Source organism: Acomys russatus, chromosome 15 (genome assembly GCF_903995435.1).
Source record: "Acomys russatus chromosome 15, mAcoRus1.1, whole genome shotgun sequence".
Classification (NCBI taxonomy): Eukaryota; Metazoa; Chordata; class Mammalia; order Rodentia; family Muridae; genus Acomys; species Acomys russatus.
Window position 1 is genome coordinate 45,750,562 of NC_067151.1, and position 6,333 is coordinate 45,756,894.

Consider the following 6,333-nt stretch of genomic DNA (forward strand, 5'->3'; position numbering starts at 1 on the left):
AATTAAAAATAATAATAATAAAAATTTCCAATGAAAAAGTGAAAAAAAAAAAAGAAAATATTTTAAACATTTGTAAACTATACTGTTTTAATGGGTTACAGAACTGTAAAAAACATAACAAATTGTTAATTAGTAAAAAAATCTGGTATGCAAGACAATTCTTGCAAGCTCCTTAGATCATATATTTTACCTGGTATATATATATGATATATATTTATATGTCATATGACATATACCATATATACCATAATTATTCCTTATGAGAGATATTTACATTTTTTAAAATTTCAAGATATTAAGTAATTGAGAGACCAGAGTTCTTAACATCTCATGAGCAGTTCTATAATAGTCTTACGATAATATCCATTTATTTATAATTGTCTTCTATATTATTTGAAAGGAATGTATAATGTATCATTTTTATAATTTATTATATCATTAACTTATTTAACTGCTATTTGTAGCATAATATCCAGATAAAAAGAATTTATGGAATAATTGAAATGTTCTAAATCTGGGGACAATTATAAAATAATTTAGAATAAAAATCTAAAAGTAATTTTTTGACAATAAAATACTTCATGTCTCTTTTCACACTACTGAATCAATTCCTCGAGTTACATACATGTGAGAAAAAATTACAGTTAATGATGGCCCAAATATACAGAAAAAAACATTTCACATTATTTTTCTGTATATTGCTCTTTCAACATCATCACTGGTTTTGAAAATTTGACAAATTGAAAATTACTGGAATGTACCTTCCAAATAATACATTTTTGGCAGAATAAACAAATATTTTAAACAATATTTTTTAATAGTTTTGGGTAGTCTTCTTATTCTATCAAAACAGTTTCAAATGTTTTTATTTGGTCAACTATTAATGTAGAAATCTATTTTCAACTCTTATGTACCCACTTATTTAATATCTACATAGCCACCTATCCAATTTTTAGTGCCCTAGAATTCTTCAATAAATGCTTATATGTTAATTTTTAGTGGATGTATGAGCACTGCTGACTGCATGTTTGGAAGTCAGATGCCCACTGCTGGGAGTCTTCATCTCCTTCCCTCTTGTGGATTTCCAAGAAAGAACGCGCTGACCTGTCTCGTCATCCTTTGAAGGCTTTTAAGTATTTCAACAGGTCATTTTACTAGTAAAGCATTAACTATCTTTATCTCACATTTTATTTCAATACTCTATACATAAAAAACTTTTTGCGGCTTTAATAATCTTCTATTTTAAATAGTTTATTGTCTACTTAAAACCTCACCAAGTCTTATCCTACTTTAACATTATTAAAATGTATAAGGAATTTGAATTTACACATTATCTCTATCCTGTTTATTTACACCTGTTCTGTTTTTTTCCTAAAAAATAAATAAATAAATAAATAAAGTGCCAAGATACTAGAAATACATTATTCACACCAAATTTTATTTTTTTATCACCACATATGTTTAGTATATTGATAGTAATAGTCTAGGAATACATATGTGTATTTATTATTTGGGAGTTTCACATCATGTACCCTAATCACACTCAGTTCCCACTCCTCCCAGGTCTTTGCCCTCCCTTGTGATCCCCCCTACTCTCCCCACCCCCAAAAAAATGAAGAATAAAAGGAAAAGAAAACATCAACAAAACCAAAACCAAAATAAAAAATAAACATAAGTCTAATCTGTGTTCCCCATCTACTCTCTGGAACATGGTCCAACTTCTGGTGATTATTCCAAAAACAAACAAAGAAACAAAAAAAAAAAAACCCCAAAAACGAAACACCTGATTTTCCTAGCACCACTACCCCTCTACATGCCAGTATTCTTTTTTTTATTAATTTATTTATATTACATCTCAATTGTTAGCCCTTCAAAAGTATGGAACGCTTCACGAATTTGCATGTCATCCTTGCGCAGGGGCCATGCTAATCTTCTCTGTATCGTTCCAATTTTAGTATATGTGCTGCCGAAGCGAGCACATGCCAGTATTCTTAACACAATTTTAAAAGTTCTCTTTGATGGTTTCCTGTCTAGGCTCTTACTTTTGGGGAGAAATGGGGTGGGTTGGGGTTAGAAGTTGTCACAGAAGCCTTCTATGTCTTTTCTTCTCAACTGTGGTTATAAAGTCATGGATATCACTGCAAATATAGCTTCTTTTCACTTACCAACCAGCAGAAGCACAGATAGATCGTGATCACCTACATGGTTTTTAGGAGTAACGTGGACCATGGGCATCCACATAATCTCTGGCATCTTCATATGGCATGGACCTCAGCATGATTTCTGGTATGGTACAATGGACTGACATGAATACAGCCTTCTGCTGCAGCAAGGGCCAGAGATATCATGATAGCTAAGGCCACAGACATCAACATGGCCTCAAGTGGCAGCATAGCTCATCCACATTAGCATGGCTCCTGGCAACATCAACTTGGATTCAGGCAGCAGCACAGACCAGGGATGGTCTTCAGTGGTAACACAAGCCTTGAGCGCCAACACAATTCCCAGCTGTAGTAGAACCAGGAACGGAGATATGGCTCTTGGTGGCAGCACAGACTATGGACTTCAACATGGCCTCATTTGACATTACGACTGGTATCTTGTAATTTAACTCAATTACTATCTATTTTTTAACAATTAAGGGAACATTAAAGACACTAAGGAAGCTGAAATTAGTCAGTGCTGGACGTTCTGAACAACTAAGTCATTTATTCATTCAATCAATTTCATATGTTCTAGTTAAAAAGATAAATGTACTTTCAATAAGACTTAGGTGATCCAGTCACCAGTACTGTCAACAATGATAGTACTAAGTGCCAGTTAGTAAGACTTAGGTACCTAGGTTAGCAGACATGTAAGGCCACTAATTTGTTTTGTACTAAGAAAGACAGTTAAGAAAATAATCAGAAGTAGCAATATTTAACTTGATTTTTATCTCAAATATTACTTTATCTTTTCTTTTGAGTAAGTTGGTTATCTTATTTTTGAAAGGCCACTTATAATTTGTGACCTTTGTGGATTTTGTATACAGCTTGTATAGTGTTAATAAGAAAGAGCCCAATATTATAATCAGAAAAATTATTACCAAGGACAACAAAAGATGTTGAATGACTCATTTGTGCAATACAAAACTTAACAGTTGACATTTTATTCTTCTGACAGTATCTCTAGATAATTTTATAGGCTTCAGAACGTTTTTGTTGGCCTCTTATTGAAAAGGATTTCTGCTGCTTATTGATTTTCCAGGTGCAAAACTGATCTCAGATTCATTAACATTAATATGAGACAAACTGGCTTGCTGAAAATCAAAGCATTATTTCTAAAGGCAGGAAATTCCTTTCACAGTGAATTGAGAGTGTTCCCACAGCAAAGGGTACCCAATTAAACATTATTGTTTACTAAATGCTATCTCTTCATCTACTGTGATAAGCTTTGGTAATTACTAAAACTGTAAGAAATTAGCTACACAGAGCTCAGAGCCTTTGCCATCTCAAAGTTTAGAAATGTGAATTCATCTTCAAACACTCAAGGAGATAGCTGCATCGTGTGGACAGAGCTGATTTTTGATCTCGTAGTTTTGTTTTGTCACTTAGATTTCTTCTTTTGGTTCTGGTCCATGCTGATCTATAATATATTTATATGTGTATGTTCACTAATAGTACACTAAAATGTGCCTTTTGTAATAAAAGTAACAATAAGAAGGAAAAACAAAAACAAAAATCAAATTGTAATTTAAAGGTTTCTTTTTCTTTATTCTTTCTTTCTTGGAATGGGGAGTAATATGGTTATTCCATGAAAAAAATGAAAACAAGGCACAAAAATCACAAGGAAAGGGTCTGTTAGTGAGGATGTCAACTGCAGTGGTCCAAATCCACAACTGAAAGGGAAACAGGGAAATTAAAGAAATCCATGCTTATCAAAGTCCTTACCAGACAGCTGATTTAAATAGCTAACATTCCTTTCAATAAAATAATGTTATCTTCTGTTGGGCCCTCCTTGGCTTCCTTGGGTCTGTGGGTTGTAGCATGGTTATCTTGTACTTTATGGCTAATATCCACTTATAAGTAAGTACATACCATTCATGTCTTTCTGGGTCTGGGTTACCTCACTTAGGATGATCTTTTCTAGTTCCATCTGTTTAGGGAAAATGCTGAATCTTACTTAGAACAGGAAATAAAATAGACATCTGAAGTGGATGGAGGGAGGGAACTTAATGGGAGAAGATGGGGGAAGGTAACAGGCATGGGAACCAGGTTTGCAGAGAGCAAGGGTGGTTGTGTGTAGGGAGGACTGGGAGAGAGAACAGAAATCAGTGGTTGACATCTCTTGGACAGGAGAGGCTCCTGGGAATCTGTGAGGCTGATCTTAGCTGAGACTTCTGGCAGATGGGATTAAGGAGCCTAAAGTCACCACTTCCAGTACACAGGTGGGATTTCCAGTAGAGGGAGGGCAAACCCACCCACCCACCCATAAAACCATAGACCCCAAATTTGTCCTGTCTGCTAAAGTATTGGGGTAAAGGTGGAGTAGAGATTGAAGGAATGACAAACCAGTGACTGGCTCAACTTGAGACCCACCCAGTGGGATAGAGCCAATGCCTGTCACTATTAATGCTACTCTGCTATGATTGCAGACAGGACGTTAGAGCCTAAGTGTCTTCTGAGCGGCTTAATCCAGCAGTAGATTCAAACTGATGCAGAGGCCCACAGACAAATAATAGGCTGAGCTTGAGGAGTTCTGTGGAAGAGTGGAAGGAAGGATAGAGAGAGCTGGAGGGTCAAGGACACCACAAGAAGACCTACAGAGTTAACTAACCTGGCCCTATGAGGGCTCACAGAAACTGAACCACCAACAAAAATATATGCATGGACTTGGTCTAGACCCCTACACATGTGGACCACTTGTGCAATGTGGTCAACATGTGGTTCCCTAACAATAGAAGTAGGGGATGTCTCTGTTTGTGTTACCTACCTTTGGATCCCTTCCCCATAGCTGGCCTATCTTGCCAGATCCCAGTGGGAGTGGATGAATTTAGTCCTGCTGAGACTTGAGGTGGCAGGGTGGGTTGATAACCCTTGTGGGGAGGTACATGGGGAGCTGGGAGGAGATTAGGGAGGGATCTGGGATCAGGTGGTAAAAAGATTAAAGATATAAGTGAGAAGGAGGAGGAGGAGGAGGAGGAGGAGGAGGAGGAGGAGGAGGAGAAGAAGAAGAAGAAGAAGAAGAAGAAGAAGACGAGAAGAGGAGAAGAAGAAGAAGAAGAAGAAGAAGAAGAAGAAGAAGAAGAAGAAGAAGAAGAAGAAGAAGAAGAAGAAGAAGAAGGTTCCTTCACTTTGTGGCTAAGCAAAACTTACCAGGCCCAGTAACAACTGCCCAACTGCCCAAGGTTACTGGTCCATTTTCTGTTAGCAAGAAATAAAAAAAGTTCCAAAGGTATAAAGGAATATTATCTGTGTGTTCTGATGTTTTGCAGTTTTTGTTTTTTGTTCTGTTCTTAATTTCAGTATCATATTTTATCGAATCCAGTATACTCACAATTTCACCATTTAAATATAAAACTATTTATTGAGACACTTTAGTCTATTTCTTTTGGTCATAGTTGATGTCCAATGTGCAGTTTGTAATCCCAACCGTGGCTGTGGGGATGCCTCATTAGTGAAAGGCATCTGTCTCCATTCATGATGGCTAAGTTTGATTCTCAGGCCCCTAATGCCAGAAGAAGAGAACAGACTCTGACAAATTATCCTCTGATTAACACACACCCACATCCATGCACATGTACACACAGACACACGCGTACACTCACACTTTATGAATGTTCAGTCCCAACTCATTTCCATTTGAACTGCTAGCATTTGGAGTTCAAATGTTTTGCAATTTTTAATGGTAAATTCAATATTGAAGGCTGTGAGACTTGTACAAACTTTCAGACTTAGAAAAGTAATTTTCCTCTCCATTGAGAGGAGACAGGACACAAAATCTCTTATCTTGGTGCCTGCTTATTCTTTCTCTGAGTGCCACCAGGCCTCCCTACCAAGGGGAAGTGGTTGAATATGGGGCACCAGAGTTCATGTCAGAGTCAGTGCCTGCTCTCCACATAACTGTGATCATCAGCTATTTTCTTCAGTTTACCAACATTTTCGGCATGTTCTGTAGTTGGCAAAACCACTGCCTGAAAAATACTGTTCTACATAGATGTAGTAACGATAACCAATGAAGTATTTTTATGGGCCATCAAGATGGCTCACTAGGTAAATGAGCCTGCTTTCAAGCATGGTAACCTGAGTTGATTTGCAGGAATTCAAACAATAGAAGAAGAGAAACAGTCCAGGC

The 6,333-nt window shown here is 36.7% G+C and overlaps 1 non-coding gene across 1 annotated transcript; it reads right to left on the reverse strand.

Moving 5' to 3' along the window:
• Positions 1 to 1,872: 1,872 nt before the first annotated feature.
• On the reverse strand, positions 1,873 to 1,979 carry LOC127199721 (U6 spliceosomal RNA). Its single transcript, XR_007831985.1, has one exon. It is a non-coding gene; the product is annotated as a U6 spliceosomal RNA (small nuclear RNA).
• Positions 1,980 to 6,333: the final 4,354 nt, after the last annotated feature.